This window comes from Dromaius novaehollandiae, chromosome 3, assembly GCF_036370855.1.
Source record: "Dromaius novaehollandiae isolate bDroNov1 chromosome 3, bDroNov1.hap1, whole genome shotgun sequence".
In the NCBI taxonomy this organism is placed as follows: Eukaryota; Metazoa; Chordata; class Aves; order Casuariiformes; family Dromaiidae; genus Dromaius; species Dromaius novaehollandiae.
The window spans coordinates 17,191,355-17,197,414 of NC_088100.1; positions in this window are offsets into that span (position 1 = coordinate 17,191,355).

Genomic DNA, 6,060 nt, shown 5'->3' on the forward strand with positions numbered 1-6,060 from the left:
CCCCAAAGAGAATTCTAATTTAGTCATTTACTCACATTACGAAAGGAGGAACTTCCATTCCTTTACTTGACTCTCCTTGCCAATGTGATAGAGCAGGAACACCTACGCCATACATGGCTCAGAGGCCTAGTGAATCATCGTATGATATCTGTAGAGATTAAGCGAAATGGTGGATGGCAGGAGGGATGCCATGGGCAGATACCAGAATACAGAGCTGTAAACCAGTTTGGAAATGAGGCATTGCTCCAAAACACTCTGGCATGGGTACTCACACACCAATTCTCTCTTCTGCAGCAGCCTTCAGCGAGACTGAACCTCAGCCTTCTGAAAGCTCAGATGCTGCCCCATCACTCAGCAGCAATGGTTGGCAGAAGCTAAGGCAGAAGGGGGCAGAAGAAAGGAAACTAGTCTTCCATGGAGCCTGTGAGTTAGCACCAAGAGCTCCCATCACATTGGCCATGGTTCTTCAATACCTTGGTGACCCAGAAAGAGCTTCCTAAAACAGAGCAGATGTCCTTGCATAGCTCGGGTAAGCAGGATGGTGCCTCTGGGGGCAGAACCCCCCCCCCCATCCTCCAGGAAAAACATAACTTCAAATGATAGCACTTTATTTTTCAGTAGGAAAAGTCATTTTTAGACATATGACTATCTCTGAGTCACGACAGGAACGCTGCTCATTTCTCTGCACTGTGTCAGGAGTGAACAGCCAGATTTCACATACCTTATGTGAGTTTTCAGCAGCTCTCAAAGACCTACTGGGGTGAACAGAATATGCTTGTGTGGAGAACAGGAAAAACACAGGAAACCTCCTGATGCTGCCACTGTAGGCAACTGTGATTCTCCATACATTGTCTTGCCTTTAATCCTCATATTGTTTTAGATTTCCATTCAATCTGGATCTCCTTCTTTAGGCCAGGACCTTTCTTGTGCAGAGCTCCCAGGGGTTGTTGGTGTGTGTGGGCAGGTACCTGAAGGAGATGGTTGCACCTTCCCTGTTCTGAGGCAGCGAAAGCATGCTGCTGTACTCTCAAGCGGCCTCCGGCGATACAGTAAAACAACAAGGCAGAAGGAAAGCACCGCTCCTGCCACACCGCACTGTGACACAAAGAGGCCTGCCACTTCCGCAGCTGGCCTCCCGCACGGTGCCAGCTCTGTCCTATAACATGGCACAGCAGGGGGCCAGGGCCTTCACTCCCGAGTCTTCCTCTTCACAGTGTCACTTTGCCTGTGCCCTGCCTCCCCCAGGATGGTTTTCCTCTCCGAGGCTGCATGTGGTAACCACTCTGGGGAACAGTTTTAAAACCACTTCAAACTGTCTTAAGGTACAGCCTGTATTTTAATTATTTTACAGAAAGTGACCGATTTTAAAAGACAAAAATCATCCAAAGCTGAACATATTCTTGTTAGGCTGAAAGAAATTTCTCTTGACTAGACACAACAAACCACTAAACTTCTTTATGAAATCAGACAGCTCACAAAATAACCAAAGGACAAGCATGTTTTTGCACTCAGAATAAAGGTGTGGTGGGTTTCAGAGCTAACATTGTAATAGCAGCACTGAAAGAAAGGGAGCACCCATGGGAACGCAGCAGGGCCAAGAAGAGGGTGATGCACTTGGAGTGGTCACTGGCCCAGGGAAAAGATGAGAGAAAGAAGTCTGGGGTTGAAAGCAGAGGCCTGTCTCTCAGGCTTTCTCTCTACCTTCCAACCAGACACACACAGTGCTGGTCTCTGACCTTAAAGCCAGCTGGCGCAGAACTGCTCACATCCACCAGTGCTGTCCCTTACCGTCCAGAACACAGTGACTGTACCCAAGCTGCCTGTTGGGAATGGGCACCAGAGCCATCAGCTCCCCAGGCTGCCTAGGACGCAGCACACTCCCTAACGGGGTCAAAGCTGCATCCAGCAGTGTGCCAAAAACTAAAGGATGGCCAGGCAGGCTGCAGTACCTAGGATTATACTACTGCACAGTTTAACTATCTAGTCTAAATGTAGCCTTACTTTTGATGCATGCTTTGTTCAGGGAAAATAGGACACTAGATTTTTTGCGGATAAATAATCATATTGAAGAAGTACCTGAGTCGATGACTAATTTCTTCTTCAAAAAGAAACTTTTTAAAATTAACTGCTCTAATAGAGCAAGGATAGTTGTACTGTGGAAATCACTTAGGATCTGGCACTCCTCAGGTAGCGAATGGTGACATCCAGCCAGTTGATTTTTCAGAGAATTTTTTTTTTTTTGTCTCCATTCTACTCCTCTTTGGCCTAAAGGTGGCATCACACTGTAGCCAGCAAGCTATAACAGTCATCAAACAACAGTTATTTGCAAGATAAAAATCAATTTGGCTGCCCAGTATTTCCTTCAGAGGAAGGAAATCTTCCCCAAAGATTTAGAATTCTACTCTGGAGAGTGTCTGGTTCATCATTTTAGAAGTTATCCTCCTGTCTGATACACACGGCATCAGATGTGATAGCTGAGCACTGGTTTTAAGCTAACACTAATAAAATTGCAATAGGCCATGCACACTAGCCAAATCTAGTACATAAGTGTCTAAAGACATATGCTACATACACTATTTTGCACCAGTCCAAAAAATATACGAGAACATTGCTGGCCAGCTGGCTATCCATAAATAGATCTTATTATTTTTCATAAAGGAGGCAAAAAGCTGAGAGGACTAAGCAGGATCATGTTTTCAGCTGATCATGAAAATTACTCTTTAGTGCATCAACAGATCTTGCCACTTCTCCATAACTGAGCTTAATGACTTCTGCCAGCTCACAAGGTTCCCCAACTGACATGCAGAAAGATTACAGCTGAAAGGGTCTGATATTGAAAGTATTAGTGCAAGCATTAAAGTCATTTTTAAATTTACCCAACCAATGAAAAACTTTAAAAATCAAAAACAACAGCCCCCAAACTACAGAACCAGTTTGCGCACTTACTCATATTCTAAGTTTCACCCACCTCAGGGTTTTTCATGTGCAAAGAAATATTTTGGAAGCTACAATACAGGAATACTTTTTTTCTTTTTTTTTTTAATCTGAGGATGTCTTTTCTTGCTGTCAGCACTGCAGTAGAAGCTTATCCAGCTTACTCCAGACAGGAGTAAGCAGAGTTTTGCTTTTTTAGTAACACAAAAAATGTGCAGTCTTTCACAAATAGCTGCAAAACCAGCTGGAACTCCTGAGAAGTGAAGCTCACTCTTTCCCAAAGTGCAGCTAAGAAAACAGGCTGGTGACAGAGCTGTCTTAGGAATGGAGCCTTTCCTCTGGATGGCTACAAGTTGGGTAAATCTCTTAAAAGCTTCAAGAATTAGGCTGGGAGCTGGAGGAAGACTGGAGTAAGAAAAACAAACAGCTGTGATTTGATCTGTGCTTAGGTGAGATGGCTGGAAAGAATACAGAACAGCTACTCCCCCTAACTGTAGCCCTTCAGGATGTGAGGTCTTCACATTCCTCTTCTGGCCCTTGGGCTCAGATCTCCAGTCCTTCTTCCCTTTGCAGTCCTTTTGCTTACACCTTTGTGGTTTGTGAGGCACGTGCCTACCTGCCAGCATCCCATCTCCAAGCTCACAGGAGAGCAACTAACTTGGTGATAGTTCCCCAATTCATCATGTCCATGCTGTCATATAGTCTCCTCCATAATTTTAATCAAGCAGCAAGGGTGACCCCCTCTCCACCCCAGGGACGCTATTCCACAAGCTGCTTCCTGGCAGGATCAAAATCCTCCTAAGCTTTCAGCTAAACTCTGTTCACAGCCAGTCATACACATCTTCCTTCTGCCAGAGAAAAACTTTTAAAGCAAAAGTACAGCTTAATTCAGCAGCTGAAGCAACTACCCAGCAAACCTGGGATCCCTGTCCGAGCAGATCCCTAGCAGTGGTACAGTGCTATGGAGCACTCCTAGCAGCTGAAGTAGTGCCACTACCGCAGAACTAGGTGCAGCTCTCGAGCCACTCTGTACAACGGCAGAGCTGCCCACAGCAGTTGGCGGAGGGGAGGATGTAGCAAGGCTGGTTAGCACAGAGTTTAGCCACAGCAGCTTTTCATTCTGGACGCAGGACACGGCAATTATTTGCACAGGGCAATGTGAGTTTATCTGAGCAATAACCAGCAGAAATCACACAGAACTCAGACTGCGAAGAAGAAAACAAAACCTAAAGTCTTCCCATCTAGAAAATATCCTCCCAGAAAAGAGCATGCTCTGGCTTCCTGAAGTTTTAAAACAGTGTTACATAAGATATGCTCAGGGCCTTTTATACACATCCAAAAAGTAAGTGTTACCCAATTTCCTCCCACATTCAAGGACTGAAGCAGAAATTCAGGAAAGCTGCATTTGACAGAGGGAGAAACCAGTCTGGAAAGAAAACAACCCAGTACTAACATACTTTCTGTAGAGACAGCAATGCCACAGTGTAAACTGCAATTGCTGTGAATAGACATGGCTGAAGTTTTGTGGTGTTCTCCTAAACTGTCATGCTGTTTCCTTAGTCCATATGTGAAATGCTGCCATTTTTTGAGTCATGATTTACTCTTTCTGCATGTGTGAAAAGCTTGCCTTTTTGTGGCCGTAGTCTGCTTGATTTAAGCTGCCTTTCCAGACATGAATGGAAGGTAAACAGACATATGGGCTCACAGATTAACTTCAAAAGTGGTTGAAAGATTTATCCTAACAGGCAAGTTCAAGTAAGATGCTATTCCTAGGGCAGGATTCTGCTCACAGGAGATCACAGGTAAACCATGGAGTGCTGCTACTTTATTCACAGTATGTTCAGCACCATTTTCACAGTCTAGCCTCACCAAAACAACAGAAAAAAAGCAGTTCTGCACTGCTGTTCAGGTGCAGAACTCTGCCTGTGGGGTACCAGTGGATTTGCTCAGTCCCCATCAGTTTCACACTCACAACCCACTGCAGTTCAAGTGTTGAAGCACAGAGACGTCAGGGGTGACTTCCAGGAATAGGGTTGCACACTACTATAAAATACGACAGACCAACCTTGACCACAGGTCATTGTGCTGGAATTGGAGAGATTTAGCCTCAAGCAGTGAAACACACTAAATATGGAAGCACCAAGCAGCATGGGTGACACCCACCCACACAGAACAGCATCTTTCAGCTTAAGAACAGATTCACACTTCCAGTATCTTAATAACAAACTGATCAGTGTTTATCAGTTTGCAAGTAAGACAAGGCAAGTCATTAAAATAAAGATTGAGTGTTTAGCCATACACACACAAGAAAGCAATACTGGTCTAACTGTAAAAAAGTGTTACATTAAACCAGAGAAAAACATCTGGGTACACATTCGTTTTTCTTTAGAAAAAGTATTCACTTACATTGATTTAGAATTGCTGTATGTATAAAGAACTTTACTTGTGTGATGATGCTTAGCTATCACTGTGCTAACAAAGCCTCTTCACATACAAATTCTCTTCTCTCACATATAAAGCTAATCCAGGCATCCAGCCACACCAGGATGCACATGTAACTGCACCTATTGGCTTTTGCTCTGACAACAGTTTGGTTCATGAGAAAAAGCAGAAAGATGACTACAGAACTATGAAATCTATACTCGTTTCAGTGTAAGCAAACCAAGGGGAAAAGGACACACAAATTAGGAGCTTAGGGGTGGTGGGGAGGAGAGAGAGAAAAGAACTGCTTAAGATATAACTTGTTGTCCAGAAAAATCCTACGAGAAAAACAGTAGTAGAAACAGACAGATAGAATGTCTTCCCACAGGGAGAGTGAAAAAAGTATTAGGGAGATCTGAAGAACTTAGCAAGTTTGTATTATTTCTTCAGAACATTGATCCTGCACAGTAAAGCCTTCTCTTCCAGTTGTTTTCTTGACGGAGAAGTAGGACCATCTGTCTCTGATATCTTTTCATCTTCTAAGCACTTGCAACAATGACACGCTCTTCTGTGGGGAAAAAGCCTTGAGAACCTGCTCCAAAACAGCTCTCTTGACAGGCTACGACTGCAGAAACTGGGTCACCTTGCATTCAAAGGCAGAAAGCTGGCATACACACACTATCTCCCCTTTTCCTTCCGTTAAGC